Raw genomic sequence first — 7,664 nt, 5'->3', positions numbered from 1 at the left:
CTTGATTTTTTGCAGAGTGATGCAAAACAGTAGTGATTCCCAAATAGTGACCGAGCCTGATTTTTGATAAAAAAAATTTTCTGGCAGGAAATCCTTGAAATATGCTGGAAATCACCATTGTCGCTAAATTTCATTGCCCCGCAGGGGCTTTTGTTGCTTCACGTAGCGGACCTGCTCGCCAGAAAAATATTCATGTTCATGATTCAGATTCATGTTCATGTTGTTTCTTCCGTTCTTCCGATTCTGAGCGGGCCGCGCGCGGTTAAAAAATGTTCGCGCGCGATATCTCTTTTGCTGCTACTTGTATTGATTTCCTAGCGATGCACGGACAGAGAAGGTAGCTTCCCGTCTGCACTGCCTCCAGTCCACACAGCTAAACAGCTAAAAGCTTTCACAAACAACAAACAGCACACAAGATTTTATTTTTGCTTGGTTAATATCTTTTTAACGTAGTTGCTCAACTGGATTTGCTTGAGGGACATTGTTTGCTACTGAATGAATAACTATCAAACTACTGATATTAGATCAAACCTTATACAATTGTCAGAATGGACGATGGACATCTTCAATGACAGTTTGTTACACACACACACAGACAGAGTGTTATGCGCTGCTCTAACGAAACCCTGCTGATATTATAAAGGCATAGACAAAAGGGAAATTGACCGTTAATTCATATTGTTTACCTATATAGTGATTTCATTTTGAAGGAAATTAAATTGAAATTTTTGGTGGCGTGGAAAGACAAAACCCAGAGTACCCTATAATTATATGGATATTGCATGCCCCGAAAGTAATTTTTCAAAGAGTAAGCATTGCGCCAAAACGTGCCAAAAACTGGTACCAACATCGAGTTTCTTACAAAAGGTTTAGTGAGTGAGACATGCCAATGAAAATATACTATGACTAACATGAACTGATTCATTCTCGTGGACATTTGAAGCACAGTGTTACAGCAAAAAAGATGGTTGTGCATGGGAAGCAGCGAGCAGAAAAATGTAAACAGAAGCGGAAAAAAAGCCGAAAACAATGGATTATGAAGTATTTGATGCTATTTTGTGAATAATTCTTTACGCCAATATTGAAGCTTAAAAAGCAAACTTTGAAAATGCTGTTTATGTCACTGTGTCAGAACGGTACTTCGATATGTAATGTACGCCGAAGATTTTCAGCCTCATATTATGAACAGACTCGAACACTCTCTCTACTAATACCCCCACGGCACATTGTACCGTATTGATGTTGAACGCAGGAGTATACTTTGCTCAAATCAAATCTGAACAAACTTTTTGACTTTTTAGAACCAGACGTCCAATAAAATACAAACACAAATGTTGTACCTACATGTGAAGTGAAAAGTTTTTAACCATGTTGACGGTGGTTGCAACAGGACACGGTATCTGAAAATTCCCCTGGCAATTTTGAGAGCAACTATCAAATTCATATCTTTAGTAACCATGAAGAAATTTTATTCAAACTGAAAACTTTTTGCAGAAACACGTATAAAGATTGTTAAAGTTTTTCAGATAATTGTCAGTAACCTTTGATACAAATAAATTATATCTACAGTATGCCACCAGTCCAAAGTTACTTACTTTTTAAATTTCAAATCAAATGACTGAAATTATATTCAATTTCATTTTCAAATTCACCTTTTAATCTGCATTATGTATATTCTTTATGAAAGGGAAGCACTTTCAGTTTCACAGTACACATTCTTATGTTTGGGTTTTTCAAAAGGGATTTTTATTAGATTTTTATCTTGTGATTGAAGAAAATCAACTTTGATATCATTCTAGTTCTTAATATGTTGCGAAACCTGTAATGGTTTTAATTTAAGTCACTTTGCATCAGAAAGGGTAGATTAAACATGTTTATTTTGGATTGACACTTTCGTTATGTATGGATCTTACTGAGAAAATTTTAACCGCATCGGCTCACGTGCTTCTTAACTTTAAACAGCTCTAGTAACATTGAGCACTTTTTATGAAGACTCATTTCACCAATTTATAGTCTGATTATGATTCCCTTGCTCTCTTCATGACTAAGTTCCTCTGGGCTAATATCTGCTATCGGCGGGGCATTCATAGCGACAGCTAATTGCTAGTTATACTTTTTTCCTAATATTGGGCTATTCCATATTTAAACCGTTCAGGGGTATTGATGAACTTTTCTAGGGGGGTCTGAGCCTTGATTTTCCAGGGGGCTTTTGGTCAAAGGTTTCCAGAGAGTTCTCTTCTCCTAAACTGGCATCAATAGTCACTTTAGACCCTTTTTCATAAAATTTCACATTCCAGGGGTGTCGACTCCTAATTTCCAGGGATAGTTTGTTATCCAAAATTTCCAGGGGGCTAGTGAAAAAAGTTTGTCAATACCCCTGTACAATTTCTTTTTGTTTCTTTAACACAAAAACATTGTTAATAGCAATGCCCACCATCAAGCATGAATTAACTGTTAAAAAACAGTTTTGAAGCCGGAACTTTCTAAAAACTGCTGGACAACTGAGAATTGCTGGAAAAACAGTTTTTCTTATAATCCGTTTGTTACTTAATTCTTTATAATTTGACAATGTACTGTAATTCTATTTATAACATCTTTTCTGGAGAAAGGTTTTGATACTTTAACTCCTTTGAATTAGCAAATATAAATAAAGAAGGAAATTGAACATCTTTCTACAACCCCTCTGAAAATTTAACCCCCTGTAAAAGTTGGTAAAATATGTGATTTTTAGATTTGCACGGAAACAGAAGCAACAGAAGTACTCCTCCTCCTGACAATGACCAACAGCAGGAGGATCAAGGTTATTCTTTTTCTCAACTACAAAAATACACTTTTACATATCTAAGAACCAGTGAAATTTAGTTTGGCTTTACCTACCTCTACATTTGTACCCTACAAATGATATAAGAACATTTTTAGGTTTTCTGAGCTCCATAACATAATTTTTTAGGAAATAACCCAAAAATAAACCAAAATCGGAAAACAATTGAGCTTTAAACAGCAGGGAATCTCAATACAGAATAAGGTACACAAAGGGTTCTACATTGGTTTAATTATGACGTGTTAAAATTTAACAAATCACAAGTTTCTAGATCTCGTTAATAAATATTAAAAAAGTTTCTCCTATGTTCAGCAAGAAATAATTAACTAGTCTGTGATTTAGCTACTAAATCAATGTTTTTTGTTATCAGATTTGTATTTCGTACACAACGTCAGTGGGATCAAGACATATGGCAACAACAACAAGGAATACTTTCACTGTGTTTTGCAATCTCCCACCGCCACCAGGAAAGCTGTTTGCTATACACCGAAAAAGCACAAACTACTACACGATGTTTCAGAATCCAGATCGCCAGTTAAGATTACCAAGATGGGCTCAGATATCAACAGCAATGATATGATTGTAAGAGATAAATCTGAAATTGTTTTAGCAAAAGCCTCGAGCACTTTTGTTCCTGATGAACGTCTTTCTGTCACATTACCAGAGTATTGAAGTGACCTCTCATAAAACAATGCAAAACGAAACTATTGACAAGCAGGTTGTCTTCGCTAGTGATCGAGCCAACTCAGTTAAATTTATTTTGTATGGCAAAGATGCATGCACCTTACAAGCAGGGAAAACGTACATCGTAAAAAATGTACGCTTGAACTCTTATAATGGTACAATATACATTAATACAACTACTGAACGCCCATTTTCTTTCATTGAAACCGATACAATGGATGCTGTTGATCTGGAGTAGTCTCGGAGGTTACTGTGCTGGCAAAAATTATTGAAATTAGTTCCATTAATATTAACTACTACTGTGTCATGTGTAACATCAAATTTACTGCGAATACAAATCAAGATGAATATCAATGTTCCAAAGAATCGTGTAAAAGTTTCATGCTCTTGGCAAATTGCAGAACAACTTGTACATTAAGTCTAATTATCTCTGACATTGAAAACGACTCTCGATCCACCCTGTATTTCAATATGGACAGGGTGATGATACTAAAAAACATTTTCCATTTCTGGAAAACGAAATAGCCAAATCCATTTTGAGATTTTCAGACATCCTGCAAATTACATTCGACTTTGTCTCGAAATCAGTGTTAAACGTGTTGAAAGTTTAATTTACAACTGTATATAATTGCTTACTGATTATATCTCTGACATTGAAACCGACTCTCGATCCACCCAGAAAGTTTGATTTACAACTGTATATAATTGCTACTTTATAGGATAAAATTTTGTAGAAAGGATTAACATTTTGAGGTCTTGATAGAACCAAGCGACCACAAAAATTGAAAAATTAAATGTTTATGATTTATTGAAAGATAAATCAATTTTTTTTCCAAGGATTAAATTTCCATCCAAAATTTTATCCTGTCAAACGTAGTTATGATATGAATCTTTTGATTTGATATATGTTCTTTTGTTTTTTTAGGTAGCCCTTATTTTTTATATAATATTGGTTTTTCCTTTGGAGATAAAGTGGCTCTTTGAGATAGCCAGACATTTTACAAATCACTAATCTCAAATTAACTAATAAAAGTTTAACTTGCAATATTTTAGTTAGGGTTTGATTCTTTTGATATTGACATGATTTTTTGTTTATTTTTTTAGATAGCCTTTATTTTTATGGGCATGCTTATCATGCACAACATTCATTTTTTAGGAGACAAAATGGCCAAAGCTTTTTTTAGGTGTCCCCACACATTTAACTTTGTCTTTAAACTAATAAACGGGGTGGGGGCAAATTTGATTCTTTTGATATTGACACGATTCTTTGACTATTTTTTTAGATAGAGTTTATATTTTATGGACAGATTTATGATGCTTAACATTGATTTTTTTTACTAGACAAAAAGCTGTATGCGTTTCAGTAATATTTTCAATTTTCAATTTTGAAATACCTCTTGGATATAAGCCTATAGTTCGTAACTTTTTATATCTTTATACCACTAGTTTATATTTATGATGTTGTTGGTAGCCTCCAACTATAAGAGGAGCCACTTTATTTTTGTTGTTTTTCATAGGATAGAAAGATAAAATTGACATTGATCTCAAAATGTTTACCCATAGTCAGCCTATGATGTGCCGCATCCCCAGTCGGGTATTAATTACCCTTGCGCATAAAACTAACAAGCAGAACATTCCAAATACTCGAAGCCTTCCGATGTTTTTAACTTTTTGAGTCTAAAGCCTAAAATGTTCTAAACATGTCCTTATTTCCACAATTTTTAGAGTATTGTTTTGCCCATTTTTCTAAGAAATTGGGTTTTTAAGGCCTGCAAAGTCTTGAATGTTCTTAAAATTTTGACCATCTAAGCCTTATTGTTCTTATATACTTTGGGGATTGGGGAGTACTAATTTTGGTGTTTATGACGAGGAGTTGTTGCAATATACTGCACATTTGTAATTTGCTAATTATGTAAGGGCGCGAAGTACTCGAAATACAATTACGATTTTATGCTTAAAACTATAGAGCGATTTAAGATTGGGAAATCGAGACTAATCGCGTGTAACCTTGGAACTCAAGACTGAAAGAGAAGATCGCTCGGACAAAAAAACAAATTCAAAAGAAAAATCAGGATGTTCAATTCAACAAAGTGATAGAGACGTTATGGTTAAGAGAATAACATTCAGTGAAATATATTTCGGATAATATAAACTGTCACTTGTATGAACGTTGCGTGAACCTCATTTCCGTCCTGTAAAGTAACAGAAGAAATAAAATGAATGCAAAAAAAAAACTCTTTTTTGCGGTGGGACAATCTTAAATCGTACTTGTGTTGGATTAGATGTGTCATACCTCAACACTTATCATATCATCATAAAACCAACTAAACCCCAAATTTAGGCGAAATTTCGACTGTCGGTCGTCTTGTTGTTATTTTATTCAGGCTGAATCCAAAAAAATTGTTTTTGAAGTAGAAGACTTTACTTTAGTCTTTATAAATATCAGAAAAATGAATTGTCTGCCACCATTTTTTCATAGAAAATTCATTATACAGGAGCCAAAATTTATTGTTCTCAAAATTATTTGGTATTTTCTGATTATGTGACACCCTCATGACGCCATTTTTTATTTTTTATTTTTGCAATCCTTCAGAATAAAAGGTTGGAAATTTTAGAAACATAGCAGTTGTGGTTTAAAAGTTATAACATCTCGAATTACAATCCGGGCCAAAATATATTGAGAAATTAGCTTATTTCCTCGTTTTTCAAAATTTGGAATTCGGGCGAGAAAGTCGTTTTTGGGCTAATTGATAAATTTATTCGAGTATTTCGATTTGGGTGGGGTTAATTGACTTCCAGGCTATATTCTGAGCCCTGTTGGACCATTCTGGGACTTTTGGATATCTTTCAACAAATTTGAAACTTCATCTTTCGAAAATTTTGGAAATTTGTTGAAAGTTGATCTTCTCAACATCTTTCGAAAATGGAAAGACAAGATTTCGCCCAGTGTCAGATCGCAAAGCCAGAAGGTTACACCAAACACTTATACAGAATCTAAAAACAAGATCATGCCCTAATAATGATTGCAAGCATGTTGTTTATGTAGATGAATCATTAATCCCTCACGTTCCTAAAGCTTCTGAAATCCTGTCAAGAACATTGGAGGTCCAATGTGGAAAATGTCATCGGTCATGTGTTTCACCTGCAAGAAACAGCACATGGCCTTTATCCTGTCAACATATGCTAAACTTAATACGCTACTGAAAGGTTAGTGAAATACGGTAATATTGATTCAACAGGGCGTGTTTTGAAGACGAACGTTCGTGGTAAACACTGTCCACGATGTGGGAAATTCATTGAGAAAAACGGTGGTTGCTATGTAATGGTGTATTTGCTCAAACGAAGGGTTTGTTGGAATTGCACAACACCCTTTAATGAACATGGTAATGGATGTCAAACAGAGCACAAAGGAATATGCATTCATGCCTATCCTATCAGTGAAGGAAAAACGATTGATGGAAGTGTTAACAGAATCGAATTCGAATGTTATTTTGAATAGACTTTGGAGCCAGATTAGTAACAGGAAATTAACTTTTAAAGTTATGTTCTATCAATCAGCATTAGAGAGTATGAAGATCCTGAAGAAATCTATTAATGTGCTTCGAATGTTATCCATAAGTAAATTAGTTGAACCAAAGCTGACCTCACCAAAGATTATGTCGTATTGCAGAAGAATCAGCTTTTCAAATGAACTCTTGATTCAAACCTATATAGAGGGATATACTCTGGTAAAATGAATACAGACGAACTTGAACTTCATACAGCGGATATCGAAAATATCCTAAAATCTATTTCAGCAAATATAAAATCGTAAATATTTTTACTAGTGTTTAAAAAATTGTTTTTTCGATTTTGTAATTTTTCGTCGTAGTCATAATTAATTATACCGTGTTTCAAATACACCTAAGTTAGTCATTTCAAATTTCTTGCTTTTTTATAATTCATAGATAATATACCTAATCATAAAGAAAATTATTATCCGACGCGCGTAAATAGCGACATTTGTGGTCTTTGATGTCCAATATTTTCGATATATAGCTTCCATGGAGTGAGAAGGTATTTAAAAAATAATGTCGCTGTTCTTCGCAGCATACCTGAACAAATGTCCGGATAATAATAAGCAGTTATTAGACTCGGCGAAGCCTCGTCCAATATTTTT

The sequence above is a fragment of the Clytia hemisphaerica genome, unplaced genomic scaffold (genome assembly GCF_902728285.1).
Source record: "Clytia hemisphaerica strain Z4C2 unplaced genomic scaffold, Clytia hemisphaerica genome assembly, whole genome shotgun sequence".
Lineage (NCBI taxonomy): Eukaryota > Metazoa > Cnidaria > Hydrozoa > Leptothecata > Clytiidae > Clytia > Clytia hemisphaerica.
This window is presented reverse-complemented; position numbering follows the sequence as displayed.